Source organism: Trachypithecus francoisi, unplaced genomic scaffold (genome assembly GCF_009764315.1).
Source record: "Trachypithecus francoisi isolate TF-2019V2 unplaced genomic scaffold, Tfra_2.0 Lachesis_group16, whole genome shotgun sequence".
NCBI lineage: Eukaryota > Metazoa > Chordata > Mammalia > Primates > Cercopithecidae > Trachypithecus > Trachypithecus francoisi.
Genome location: NW_022681461.1, coordinates 51,535,978 through 51,551,240, shown reverse-complemented (window position 1 = coordinate 51,551,240; position 15,263 = coordinate 51,535,978). Strand labels below are relative to the sequence as shown.

The 15,263-nt window shown below is 38.4% G+C and overlaps 1 protein-coding gene across 11 annotated transcripts in view; it reads left to right on the top strand.

Annotated features, from left to right (window-relative positions):
* IFNE (interferon epsilon) overlaps positions 1-15,263 on the top strand; it is a 121,554-nt gene that overhangs the window by 50,131 nt on the left and 56,160 nt on the right. The window contains exons 1-2 of one of the 11 annotated variants that reach the window (XR_004443517.1): positions 13,634-14,262; positions 14,485-14,631. The exons of 9 other annotated variants lie outside the window; for them this stretch is intronic. The gene's annotated coding sequence lies outside the window, so the exon portion shown is untranslated. Of the gene's footprint in view, positions 1-13,633; positions 14,263-14,484; positions 14,632-15,263 lie in introns of those variants that run through there. One more of the 11 variants, XR_004443514.1, reaches the window with a different exon arrangement.

The following is a 15,263-nucleotide window of genomic DNA, read 5'->3' as shown; positions in this document are numbered from 1 at the left end:
TGTCTTGTGCCAGTTTTCAAAGGGAATTTTTCCAGTTTTTGCCCATTCAGTATGATATTAGCTGTAGGTTTGTTGTAAATAGCTCTTATTATTTTAAGGTACGTTCCATCAATACCAAATTTATTGAGCGTTTTTAGCATAAAGGGCTGTTGAATTTTGTCAAAAGCCTTTTCTGCATCTATTGAGATAATCATGTGGTTCTTGTCTTTGGTTCTGTTTATATGCTGGATTACGTTTATTGTTTGTGAATGTTGAACCAGCCTTGCATCCCAGGGATGAAGCCCACTTGATCATGGTGGATAAGCTTTTTGATGTGCTGCTGAATCCGGTTTTCCAGTATTTTATTGAGAATTTTTGCATCGATGTTCATCAGGGATATTGGTCTAAAATTCTCTTTTTTATTGTGTCTCTGCCAGGCTTTGGTATCAGGATGATGTTGGCCTCATAAAATGAGTTAGGGAGAATCCCTCTTTTTCTATTGATTGGAATAGTTTCAGAAGGAATGGTACCAGCTCCTCCTTGTACCTCTGGTAGAATTCAGCTGTGAATCCATCTGGTCCTGGACTTTTTTTGGTGGTAGGCTATTAATTGTTGCCTCAATTTCAGAGCCTGCTATTGGTCTATTCAGGATTCAATTCTTCCTGGTTCAGTCTTGGGAGAGTGTAAGTGTCCAGGAAATTATCCATTTCTTCTAGATTTTCTAGTCGATTTGCGTAGAGGCATTTATAGTATTCTCTGATGGTTGTTTGTATTTCTGTGGGGTCGGTGGTGATATCCCCTTTATCATTTTTATTGCGTCTATTTGATTCCTCTCTCTTTTCTTCTTTATTAGTCTTGCTAGCGGTCTGTCAATTTTGTTGATCTTTTCAAAAAACCAACTCCTGGATTCATTGATTTTTTGGAGGGTTTTTTGTGACTCTATCTCCTTCAGTTCTGCTCTGATCTTAGTTATTTCTTGCCTTCTGCTAGCTTTTGAATGTGTTTGCTCTTGCCTCTCTAGTTCTTTTAATTGTGATGTTAGAGGTCCATTTTAGATCTTTCCTGCTTTCTCTTGTGGGCACTTAGTGCTATCAGTTTCCCTCTACACACTGCTTTAAATGTGTCCCAGAGATTCTGGTATGTTGTATCTTTGTTCTCATTGGTTTCAAAGAACATCTTTATTTCTGCTTTCATTTCGTTATGTACCCAGTAGTCATTCAGAAGCAGGTTGTTCAGTTTCCATGTAGTTGAGCGGTTTGGATTGAGTTTCTTAGTCCTGAGTTCTAGTTTGATTGCACTGTGGTCTGAGAGACAGTTTGTTATAATTTCTGTTCTTGTACATTTGCTGAGGAGTGCTTTACTTCCAATTATGTGGTCATTTTTGGAATAAGTGCGATGTGGTGCTGAGAAGAATGTATATTCTGTTGATTTGGGGTGGAGAGTTCTATAGATGTCTATTAGGTCCACTTGGTGCAGAGATGAGTTCAATTCCTGGATATCCTTGTTAACTTTCTGTCTCGTTGATCTGTCTAATGTTGACAGTGGAGTGTTGAAGTCTCCCATTATTATTGTATGGGAGTCTAAGTCTCTTTGTAGGTCTCTAAGGACTTGCTTTATGAATCTGCGTGCTCCTGTATTGGGTGCATATATATTTAGGAGAGTTAGCTCTTCCTGTTGAATTGATCCCTTTACCATTATGTAATGGCCATCTTTGTCTCTTTCGATCTTTGATGGTTTAAAGTCTGTTTTATCAGAGACTAGGATTGCAACCCCTGCTTTTTTTTGTTCTCCATTTGCTTGGTAGATCTTCCTCCATCCCTTTATTTTGAGCCTATGTATGTCTCTGCATGTGAGATGGGTCTCCTGAATACAGCAGACTGATGGGTCTTGACTCTTGATCCAGTTTGCCAGTCTGTGTCTTTTAATTGGAGCATTTAGTCCATTTACATTTAAGGTTAATATTGTTATGTGTGAACTTGATCCTGTCATTATGATATTAACTGGTTATTTTGCTCATTAGTTGATGCAGTTTCTTCCTAGCCTCGATGGTCTTTACATTTTGGCATGTTTTTGCAATGGCTGGTACCGGTTGTTCCTTTCCATGTTTAGGGCTTCCTTCAGGGTCTCTTGTAAGGCAGGCCTGGTGGTGACAAAATCTCTAAGCATTTGCTTATCTGTAAAGGATTTTATTCTCCTTCACTGATGAAGCTTAGTTTGGCTGGATATGAAATTCTGGGTTGAAAATTCTTTTCTTTAAGAACGTGAATATTGGCCCCCACTCTCTTCTGGCTTGTAGAGTTTCTGCAAGAGATCTGCTGTTAGTCTGATGGGCTTCCCTTTGTGGGTAACCCGACCTTTCTCTCTGGCTGCCCTTAAGATTTTTTCCTTCATTTCAACTTTGGTGAATCTGGCAATTATGTGTCTTGGAGTTGCTTCTGGAGGAGTATCTTTGTGGTGTTCTCTGTATTTCCTGAATTTGAATGTTGGCCTGCCCTACTAGGTTGGGAAGTTCTCCTGGATGATATCCTGAAGAGTGTTTTCCAACTTGGTTCCATTTCCCCCCTCACTTTCAGGCACCCCAATCAGACGTAGATTGGTCTTTTTACATAATCCCATACTTCTTGCAGGCTTTGTTCATTTCTTTTTCTCTTTTTTTTCTTTTGGTTTCTCTTCTCGCTTCATTTCATTCATTGATCCTCAATCGCTGATACTCTTTCTTCCAGTTGATCGAGTCGTTTACTGAAGCTTGTGCATTTTCATGTATTTCTCGTGTCATGGTTTTCATCTCTGTCATTTCATTTATGATCTTCTCTGCATTAATTAGTCTAGCTGTCAATTCTTCCACTCTTTTTCAAGATTTTTAGTTTCTTTGCGCTGGGTACGTAATTCCTCCTTTAGCTCTGAGAAGTTTGATGGACTGAAGCCTTCTTCTCTCATCTCGTCAAAGTCATTCTCTGACCAGCTTTGATCCATTGCTGGCGATGGGCTGCGCTCCTTTGCAGGGGGAGATGCGCTCTTATTTTTTGAATTTCCAGCTTTTCTGCCCTGCTTCTTCCCCATCTTTGTGGTTTTATCTGTCTCTGGTCTTTGATGAAGTTGATGTACTGATGGGGTTTTGGTATAGGTGTCCCTCCTGTTTGATAGTTTTCCGTCTGACAGTCAGAAGGACTGTCTGTTGGTCTGTTGGAGATTGCTTGAGGTCCACTCCAGACCCTGTTTGCCTGGGTATCAGCAGCAGAGGTTGCCGAAGATAGAATATTGCTGAACAGCGAGTGTACCTGTCTGATTCTTTCTTTGGAAGTTTCCTCTCAGGATGACGCCACCCTGTGAGGTGTGGGGTGTCAGACTGCCCCTAGTGGGGGATGTCTCCCAGCTAGGCTACTCAGGGGTCAGGGACCCACCTGAGCAGGCAGTCTGTCCGTTCTCAGATCTCAACCTCCGCGTTGGGAGATCCACGGCTCTCCCCAAAGCTGTCAGACAGAGTCGTTCGCCTCTGCACTGGCCCCCGCTGCTTCCCCTATTGGACCTCAGCTGTGGGCTGTCCCCAGAGGTGGAGTCTACAGAGACAGGCAGGCTTCCTTGAGCTGCTGTGAGCTCCACCCAGTTCGAGCTTTCCAGCGGCTTTGGTTACCTACTTAAGCCTCAGCAATGGTGGGCGCCCCTCCCCCAGCCTCACTGCTGCCTTTCGGATAGATCGCCGCAGACTGCTGTGTTAGCAGTGAGGGAGGCTCCGTGGGCGTGGGACCCTCCCGGCCAGGTGTGGGATATATTCTCCTGGTGTGCCTGTTTCCTTAAAGCGCAGTATTGGGGTGGGAGTTACCCTATTTTCCAGGTGTTGTGTGTCTCAGTTCCCCTGGCTAGGAAAACGGATTTCCTTCCCCCTTGCGCTTCCAAGTGAGGCGATGCCTCGCCCTGCTTCAGCTCACCCTGGTCAGGCTGCAGCAGCTGACCAGCACCGATTGTCCGGCACTCCCTAGAGAGATGACCCCAGTACCTCAGTTGAAAATGCAGAAATCACCGGTCTTCTGTGTCACTCGCGCTGGGAGTTGGAGACTGGAGCTGTTCCTATTCGGCCATCTTGCTCCGCCCCAACTTCATTGTTGTATTATCGCCTAGAGAGCTTGTTTAAAAATGCAGATTCCCAAACCATTCCCTAGACATTCTGATTTAATGCATCTTGACTGAGACTTCAAATCTTCATTTCTAATAAGATTCCTCCTATTGATTCTGATCCAGCTTGACAATAGAACTATGCTTTGAGGCCTGGCGTGGTGGCTCGCGCCTGTAATCCCAGAACTTCGGGAGGCCAAGGCAGGTGGATCACCTGAGGTCAGGAGTTTGAGACCAGCCTGGCCAACATGGCGAAACCCCATCTCCACTAAAAATACAAAAATTAGCCAGGTGCAATGGCTGCACCTGTAATCCCCGTAATCCCCGCTACTTGGGAAGCTGAGGCAGGACAATCACTTGAGCCAGGGAGGGAGGTGGAGGTTGCGGTGAACCAAGATCATGCCACTCCACTCTAGCCTGGGTGACACAGTGAGATGCCATCTCAAATATATATATATATATATATATATATACACACACACACACACTGTCCTAAGTCTTATACAATTCCCAATATAGAACTTGGTCATGATCTTAAATGCAGCCTGCTTTTCCACTGTATCTGTGCTTATGAAAAACTGGAAAAAGTCTTTGTAATTGTCCTTCATACTCTGAGGTTTCTTACATAAACAGCCTTATAACTATACACAGGAGCACTCACTGCACCATGTATGGGGTGACGGTGATATGCTTCCACAGAGTTGTTTTTAACTTCAATGCTTTTTTTCTCCATTGGCTCATATAATTTTCAAGATGTTTCCTTTTCTTTTCTGATTGCCTTGATATTGACCCAAATCCTTTACCTCTAAATATTCTTTCTCTAGGATTCGTGTCAAACTGTAAATGACATATGAGCTCTTTTCAGCTACAGACTAGGTCTAATTATGCAGAAGGGGAATTTTCAAAATTTTTAGTACTCTTACTGTGTTAAGTCTTTTTGTAAACTAAAGGATCATATCTTGAGCTATTTCTTATTTTTGCAGAGTTTAAAAAATTGAGATGTCTTTTCCTTTATGAGGTAGTGTAGCGTAGTAGAAGGAGTGTCAGAATGAAATGCACAAAGATTTGGGTCCTAGTCCCAGTTCTGCCATTTTGTAACCATATACATGAGTTAGGGCAGATCATTTAATGTGTTTTCTTATTTTTAAATTGGGGGTAATAGGAGAGATTATATGGTATATATGGTATATTAGAAAGAAAAGAGGAAAAAGCAAAATACAGCTGTGAAAACTAAGCAAATTGGAAGACAATTTATTTAAAAAGTTGGGTTTTTTTAGTAATTGTATTGAAATTTACTTCAATGTTTTATTGTTTTACGTTATTTTTGTCTAACTTAAATGTGAGAAAAAAAGCAGAGTTCTGGATAGAAGGCAGATAACCTTTGTTCTCATCCAATCTGAACCATTTATTTGCTAAATAATTCCAGTCAAAAACAGAAAAAAATGTGGTATTTTAGTTTTATCTTGAGGAAAGATGTGGCTTCTCTTACTCTATTCAAAAGCCTAGAAATAAAATGATGATTATTCTGTGACTCATATACTTGCTTTTTATGTCATTGGCTTATTATGAGATTCAAATCAGATAAGGTATATAAAACTGCTTTGAGAATGGTAAGAAGCTATACAAATAAAAGTTCTAAGATATGGTAAGATATGGCTTATAAATTCTTTTCAACCCTTTTTCCTTTCACTCTTAACAAAAGTTTGCTTTTGAAATGATTAAAATTTTTAAAAAATTAAAATATTTTATTCTAAGCCTGGCTATACTGTTTTAATTTGTAGGATTTTAATCGTTTATCATTATATTTGTAGTAGCTAGACTGATAGGAGAGTTGTGTGTTGAGTCCATCCCCTTTTAGCGGTCTCATCTAGGAATGAAGAAGCAGAAATGTGGGGCAGGCTGGTTGGATCCACTACAATGGATTTCCTATTGAATCAATACTTGCCTCAAAACCACATTAAAGCCAGGAACAGTGGCATGCACCTGTAATCCCAGCTACTCGGGAGGCTGAGGTGGTAGGATGGCTGCATCCCAGGAATTAAGGCCAGCCTGAGTAACATAGCAAGACCCTGTCTTGTAAACATACAAAACCAAAGCATTAAAACCAAAGTACTTTTAGTTTTCACTGAAACTTAGGTGGTGTTATTTCTATATAAATATTTTGTGTATTTATTTAATATACATCAGAAAAATACAGAGCATCTCCTTTTAAAAGTAAATTTGTTTTAATGTTTTTAAAATTATATAAAATGTTGAGTCATTTATAGTCAAGGAATATGACAAAAATTGTGAAAGTGCTGCTCAAGTAGCCAAACTTTGGGAAATCTAATAGGAGTGTGGGTAAGCAAGATCCTGCTGTCGTGTAGCTGGGGAAGACTTAATCGATAACATGTTAGATGCTATCTAAGGTTTCCTGAATGCATGGTTCAATTTAAGAAGTATGTTTAGGTATTATTCTTGGATGAAGAAAATATTAGTTTTAAGTGTTAATGGACTTTGCCCGTGAACTGCCATACATGGTCATATATTTTTACTGTTAAGAATTACTGATATTTCCCAGAGGTAAAGACTATTCTTCTTATGTCCTTGAGAGCAAAGCCCAGTTGGCAAATAATAAGAAAGTTCATTAGTCAATCCGAGTAAGTATTTGAGTAAGGATCAGGGCAGTTGTGTGTCCTTTTTTGAAGATAAGATTGCCAAACAGTGGCAGGTGATACTGTCAGAGCAGGCACATAATCTGCATGTATCCAACAAAAACAGAAACCCTTTCTGTCAATAAAGTTAATTTGCTAAGTTTGGGAGTCAAAATCTGGAAGTCCAAAAAGATACATAGTGAGGAGAATCATCAAGTATGCATGAGGAAACAAACTGGGATGGCATTACAGGAAAATGATGTCATTACTTGGAAGCAAGCCACCTTCGTGGTTTGCATTCTTTGGAAATAGGTTCTATCTAATTGCTTCACTTTGCAAAAAAAAATGAGTGATTTGACTTTCTGATTCCAAATTAATTACTTGACCATTGAAAGTTTTTATAGAGGAGCATTCATGGAATTTGTATGACCCAGAATGATCCCTGCCTGTGTTTTCTCATCTGCCTTTCCTCTTGTAAACCTTTCCTGATTTGTAAAACATGTATAAGAAACTCAAATATTGGACTTTGGAGACTTGTCATAAAAAATTGTGTTGAGCTATTGCAGGATCGTGGAGAGACAGAGGTTATCTTGGGAAGGAGATCCAGGTCAAATGTACTTGAAAAAAGAATTGGTACTTGAGACTGAAAAAGAGGTAAAAAAAAAAAAAAGGAAGCAAATATAATTGGTGGTAAGGTCACAAATCCAATAAGAGAAAGCCCACACATTAAAATTGAAATATTAGAGTTTGTAGATGAATATTTCCCTAAATGTAACACATTCAAAGTCATAACATGGTGCTTGTAATTATTTTGAATTAGATAACTCTTCTTTGCATCATTACCTGAATTGAATATAAAAGGTCTGGCAGTTTTAGTAGAGCACAGAAAACCTTTTCCTGACTTCCTGTGCCATGACCTAGATTTTTTCAGTTATTTATTCATCCATTCAATATTTATTAAGCACGTCTCATGTACCATACATAGTCCGTACCTTTCCATGGCTTGCAGTCTAAGAAAAAAGATAATCATTGCAAGTTTGATTATTATTGCAAAGGACTTTTTTGTTTGTGTATGGAAACATAACAAAGACACCTAATTTAGACAAGAAGTGGTAAAGGAAAAACACTAAGGGAGAAATATTATTTAAGTTCAGGCAAAAAATAAAAAATAAAAAAGGAGGTGGAGGGCAGGGGAAGAGTATCCCAGACAGCATGTATGAGAGCCATGAAGCTGGAAATTTTACCACATCAACAACTGACATGTCAGGAGTGTTGAGAATAGTGAGGAAAAGAAGAAATGGGGTGTGCAATACAGGGATGGGGCCCAACACAGGTCTTCTTAGCCTTATTAAAAGTACAGGTAATATAAGTTAGATGAGGGGCCATTGAAGGACTTAATGTCACTGCCTCATAAAACAAAACTTTTTTCTTGGATAGTCACATTCTCTCCACAGGTTTATTCACTTCTGCCCTCTCATGTATCTAAAAATTAAACTTCTCTGGATGCTGTCACTCCTCTTTGTTACTGGCCCATCCATCACATTCTCTTTGTGCCCTAACTTCTAGCAAAAAGAGCTAATATTTATTGCCTCTGTTTCTTCATGACCCATTGCAATCTGTCCTCTGTTCTCATAATTAGATTGGAACTGCTGCTTCCAAAGGTGAGGTGTTCATGACTGAATAGTCAGCAAACCCAGCAGTCCCTCACATTGTTGACCATAGTTCCCCCAAGGCTCCCTTTTTGATGTTCATGACACTACTCTTATTCATCAGATTTCTAACAACTGTCTCTCAGTCTTCTCTCTGACTAGTCACCGAATTCACCCTTCCTCTTAAAACATATTTTCAACACTTTTCCAATCTTTTAAATCGATTTCTCCTTCTTCCTAGGGCATCTGTATCTACCATTTGGTTTTCAGCTCTTGCAAACACTGAAGATGTCCTACCTAATGTTTTTAGCCCATACTTCTCTGCTTTACTCCAGTTTTGCATTTTCTAGTTGCTTTTTAAATCCTCTCAAATGGTTGTGCCATTGGTACCACAAACTCAATCCTTAGAAAACCTGAAACCTACTCCAATCTAAATGGCTTCTTCTCTTATCTTGGTTAAAAGCTTTGCCACTCATTCACATTGGCAACCTGAATATTACCTTTCATTTTTTTCTCACCTATCCTCACACCTCCTCCCCCATCTAATCATGTGTCAAATCCTGTTGATTACATCTCTGCAGTGTCTCTCAGGTAGTCACTGCTTCCCATTACTGCTGCCATTGCCTTTGTTCATACCCAGCTCACAAGCAGCCAGCTTAAAATCTTCTAATTCATCTCCCAGCCTCTATTTCCTGTCCTTCTCCCAATCTGAAACTGTTTTCCATGTCTGCTAGAGTTATCCTCCTAAGACATACATTTGATGATCTTAGTGTCTTGCTGGTTTACTGAATAAAGTCATAATTCCTTAGCCTTATAATTAATGTGCCCCACGAGTTTGCACCGAACCATTTTTCCTCTTGCATCTACTAGGTACCTGTGCCCTAACCAAAGCAGACTGTTCTAAAATCTAACACACATTTACATCTTCATGCCATTTTGTGTATTTTGCCATGTTTCTCTTTTTACTGAAGAACTGCCCATCCCATAATGCCCAGTAAAAATGACATTTCTTTTTGATAAAAATCTTCCCTGATCCTCTTCAATAAAATTGCTTTTTCCTGTATGTCCCAAAAACATTTTGTATGTGACTCAATCATATAAAGCATTTGTTTCTGTAAAACATCATTGCGCACCTGCCATGTTTGAAGGGCAGAATTTATTCTTCAGCTTATTTGTGGTTGTGAGAGAGAAAAAAGAGATCCTCCTCTAAGTACTGTTTGAAGATAGAGTGCATGTCTTCTTTGTATATTTATATCTTCATAGTATCTAGTACAAAACCTTGCACATGTAACACATTTGATGAATATCTGTCATAGCAATTATCAATTGTTCTGTTTCATATACAAAGTACTTCCAAGGTGTCAGCTTTTAAGGTGTAAACACACACACACACAATGCTGCAGTCGCTTTCAATAAATGAGGACACATTTATCTGTTCAGGCTTTCCAGCAGTGCTTTATTATGTAAGCTATTCTGGTTAGCTCTAGTTTATGGATCAGATGCTTGCCCTGGCTACCTCGAGGAGAAGGGGTCCAGTGTAAGAATTTACAAGGCTTGGGACCAGATGATGTCAGGAACCAAAGCAGCTTTAAGGGTATGCTGTTTTCCTCACCTGTCATTTTCTTTATGACTATTGATCATTGCTTCCCTCTTCCCCTCTGAGAGTCTTTTTCACTTTATCTTTTCTTACTCATTTTTCTCTTACCGTAGACTTGTCTTAGAGAGAATTGTATGGGTACCATTGCCTGTCTCTACATCATGACCTTTCAGCTTCACCTCCCACTGTTAATTGTAACAGAGTCTTTATCTATCCCAGTTCCAGTTCCCAAGAGAGAACCTGATGGGTCCAGTACTCCTTTCGGACCAGGCCTCATTATAGGTTTCTTGCATAGGCAGCCCTTTGGTCATATATACCACCTCTGGTCCAACCACCTCCGGCCTGCTACACAATGTGGCTGGCTCAGTCATAGGAATTATGAACAGGGTATTTCCTCTTCGTAAGGGATGTGAGCCTTTTCTGCCTACACTCACCAAATGCCATCACTGGATAGAAGTATTTATATATCTAAGTATACTTTAAAAATTTAAATTATTTTCCTACTCTCATATCTTAACAGAACTTCCACAAACACTAAAATAGTTGTATTGATTTAAAAAATTATGACCCCAATTATTGATTCTCTCTTTTTCATAATGTGCCTTGTCCTTCAAGTCACACACTTACATGACTTAGGATTGCTAATGTTTGAAAAAGTCTTAAACTTTAGATTCTTTTTCTCTATTCTTCCTCACCTTTTCTAAATAGAGCCCATATAAATTTCCAACATTGGTGTTTGCCCTCTCTTTTACCATCCCTTATTTTATTGCTTCCAATAATTTTAGATGAACTCTGGAGAACATATGAGGCTGAGTCTCTTCACTTTGTGCTCGACTTTAGGTCAAGTTCTTTTGACACTTACACCACAAATGGATTTTATGTTCAGTGTGAAGAAGTTAGAGAAGCCATGAAAATAAAAAGGATTTTTCTAGATTAAAGTCATCCAGTCTAATAGTCTGTGAAATTTCCAAGATTTTTCAACTTTGATTTCATTCCTAAGTTATGTAATACCAAGTATCTCGGTAATTAATTTTATAGCTATAGCATGAATATCCTGTTTCTAATTTAATCTCATCTTTTGATTTTCTTCATGTGCTCCTGAAAACAACCTTTTATGGCTGTAGCCAGAATCAGTTTAGCATTCTTTTATCCTAGTCTTCTTTAATTTTTTAAACATTAATGGACTGTTTTTAAAAGTAGTAATCAAGCAGCATGCTGATAATGCAAAGTCTTCCATGGCATTTCTCTTGCCTTTAGCTAATATTTGTAATTCTTTGTTAATATGTTTTGGTATGTGTGTTTTTTCTGCAGCTCTTAGGACTTGGCAGAATTACAATTGAATCTGAAAACTAGCAACTTCTTGTTCTTCTCAGGAAAGCCAAGAAAAACGATGTAATGCAACATTAAAACCAATCTCTAAGGAATCAAATGTGGAATATCTAGGTTTCAGTGCTATCATTGGTAGGCACTCAGTAAATATTTGTTAAAATGACTGACAGAATTTTTATTAAGTGAATAGAATTTATGATCATTTCAAACCCTTACTATCTTAGTTTCAAAGGCAAAGCAAGTATGTAAAAATCAAGTTTCTTTTTGGAGAAACATAAGGTACAACTAATGAAAGCACTGACTTCCAGAAAAGTCTCGAAGTTAATTGTGTATCACTCACTAGAGTGTCATCCTTTGAAAAGACAGCCAACGACATCCACATTGCCTTGCATGCAATGCCCTACATTTCCACGGACCACATCCAGTGTCCTCATTTCTGTTTGAGGCCCAGGGGAAGCATGCCTGGTCTTTCTCTTTATTTCACAGCTTGAAATTACCCATCTGCCAATAGATCGATAGTATTAGTCTATTGTCTTCTAACTTCTTTAAGGGAAAGAACGTCTAAGAGTCATGGTACTTTTAACAGAACACGATGAAGTATTGCTATGACAACCTTAATTGTATATTATAGGCAAATCAGATACCACCTTGAGAAGACAAGATAAACAATTACCTGCACTAATGGCTTAAGACAAATTTATGAGGAAGAAAATGCTTACAATTTAGAAAGCTGTATCCATTAATTTGTGTATGAATTGGAAAATGCCTGCTTTTATTTAACTGTAGCAGTAAATCACCTAGCTTCAACTTGCAAAATATTTGTTTCATTAAATCTGAGAACCAATGATCTTAGTGATTTACCTCCTGATAATTAAACAAAATGATAAATTAGTCTATTGTAAAGTCTAATGTAAAATTGTTTAGACTTTCAGAAAATGTATCACTGCTTTTTTATTTTAAGAAAGTGTTTGTGTCTGTATTTATATCTCAAAAAATTATAAAATGCTCTGTACCTATTGCCTCTCTTGTAATGCTCTTGACTTCCTACCACGCTTCTCCTGTACCATGCACATATGTACATTTTCCTTTCACATCAGTGTGTGATTTTCTAGTTATAACCAGATGTTAATGAGAAATAGACATTAATTAGAAATGGAAAAGTTCAATTTTACTAATCTAAACTTAAACACTATAGTGTTCAGTCTTATATTTAAGAAAATAATCACTGTTTTTTACTGTCTGGGATGGTAATGTGAAAGCCAAAATAATGTGGAGTTATGATTCAAAATTACACCCTTTTAAAAGTCCGTGTGATGCAACCTCAGAGTCTTGAAGTACCACAATACTTGGTATCTAGGCACTCAATCCCAAATAATAGCTGTCTGGCAACTATTTCATAGTGTCTGTTTTCTGCCTTCCATAATAGAATTTGTTTTTTTTAAATGCTTTTTTCCGTTTGTTACATAAATATGTATGCTGATGGTTCAGAAAGAAAAAAAAAAACAATTCTGAGGGCCTCAGAAACTGAAGTAATTAAACCATTTTGAAAATTATCAGTGCACCTCCAGGAGTTGATTCATTTCGGGAGAACTTAATCTTGTCCTGACCTTCAGAATGGATGAGATGAGTAGGAAGAAGCTCAGTTTATATTCCCAAGGCAAATGAATGGTTTCATTATATGACCTGACTGTATCTACAGCACAGACTCAGTGACAAAGAGGACATTTGTTTCTGTGTGTTAAGATGTTTTTAAGAACCATTATTCCTGCCCCAAACAGGAGAACTGTTGAACTGTCACCACAGAGAATGCTTATCAAAGACACTGACATCTTTCCAGCCTGCTCCACCTGTGCCCCAATTGCTACCTGTTGTTGAGTGTGTGTTACCACTTCCAAGCCATCTTCTGTTGAATTTCAAGAGAAGCCACTCTGAGCAGCAGTCTCTCAGTTTCACGACTTTAGAATGACCTCTTTCATTTTGCATTTATATGTGACCAAACGTGGCTCAGATTGGGTTTCCCAGCTTCCTAGGTTAGTCAAAGTGAAGTTTGACACTAAGAGATGGGGTCAAGCTAGGGTGCCCTCAGGAAGTTAATCATGAAGATAAATCCGTCCAACATTTAAGTGTAATTAAGCCCAGAAAAAATTGAAATTGTATTTAAATACATCTGTTTAACACTATTCCTTCTTTGTATCCCAGGCACACCAGTTTTAGTCTTTGTAATGAGCTTTACAGATCTAATATTACACTTTTAATTAAGTTTTTTTTAAGCAGCAATATCTTGCCTTAGTTTTAGTTGATTTATTTATGAAGTACCTTGTTTGAGACAGCAATTCTTATCTTAGCCCACAAGTATATTTTTACCTGGCATTCGGATGAACTTGGGTTTCTGGCATAGCACTCTATAGGTCATTTGGACAGCCGCCCATCTGGTCTTTTGATACCACTTGCACCAGTCTCAGTATTTCCTGTAACCATTTTAGACCATAACCTTCACACATCCTTTTCGGTCCTGGCTGTTGACTGTGCCAAGAAAAATGTGTAACCAGTTAGTTAGACTTTGTCGCTCAGCAAACTCATTAATCTCTGGACCAGGTCAGGCACCAGTCTTCATATCTGATTTTTGGTAGTTACACAAAATAAGCAGTATTGATTTTAGACAACTCCGTCATTTGGTAATTGCTTAGAGCCTTGAAAAATGTAGGCCAGATTAAGAAGGCAAAGGGCGCAAAGGTTCCAGTTCTTTAATATTATGTAGTCTTCTGGTTTATTTTTCTCTTTGCTCTACCAAGGAGTGAAGTCAACTGAGTTCTTTCTCAAAACTCAGATTAATGAATTCCAAATGTGACAAAAACCCTGTGAGGTTACAATGACTTCTCTGGTGTTTGTCTCTTTTAATCCCTCAAATATTTCTTCAGGAAAGGAAGAAGTGACAAGTCTAAACTGAAGAGGTTCACATCAGAGGGTCAGTGGAATAGAATCTTAGTTCAGTTCCCACAAAAGGAGGATTTCCTGGTACCAAGAGATAAAATAAATATGATTTGGGGGACTGGGGCAGGACTTCAAAGGAGCAGGGAATAAATAAATATTAAATTACTAATGTCTTTACTAGGCAATTTATACATGTTATCTTCTTTAATCCTTATAATTACTCTGCAAGGTAATTATCAGCATTCCTCTTTTGCAGAAATGGAGCCTTACTAAAGTTAACTCTCTCCCCAAGTACTGCACATTTGGTAGCCTGGATTTCAGAGCCAGTATTATCTTAGTGTAAAACACTGACACTTCCAGTACGTTGTTTGTTTCAAGGGAAAAACAGAGCATTAATTCCAAGGTAAAGTTGACTTGCTGTATTTCATAAATTATATTGGCAGATCCTTTTCTAGGATGATTTCCACCTAGAATGCCTGGTGCCTTTTTTAGGTAGGAAGAGCAGTATTCATTAAGACTTTGCATGCTATTCAGAGAAAAATATGTTCACTGATATCATCTGACCCACCCAGGACGACCCCCCCTACACACACACACCACACCACACTATACCGTAACTTTTCCTGAGCCTGGGTCAGGCCTTCTAATCAGCAATATTTATTTAGTTTCTTGAATACACATGAGAATTTTAGGGTTTTTCTCTATCAGCTATTGAAAAAGTTTCATGTGCCTAGTACATGCCAAGTAACATGGTAATACTTTTTTACCTGTAGTATCAATTATTGCTTTGTATGAAGTAGGCCTTTCTATGTTGATTTAACAGATGAAGGAATAAACTCAAAGTTTCTGAAGATTCACGTAGGTTTACCTAGTTGACAAGTTACAGAGCTAGAATTTGAGCCTCTATTTTGATTCTAAAACTGTTCTTTTCCTCGTTATGGCCATTTGTCCCTCTACTCGTGGTCCCTCTGTTTGGGTGACATGCATGCTTTTGTTGTTAGCTGTGGCTTTTTACAGAGCACCATACAATGGAAT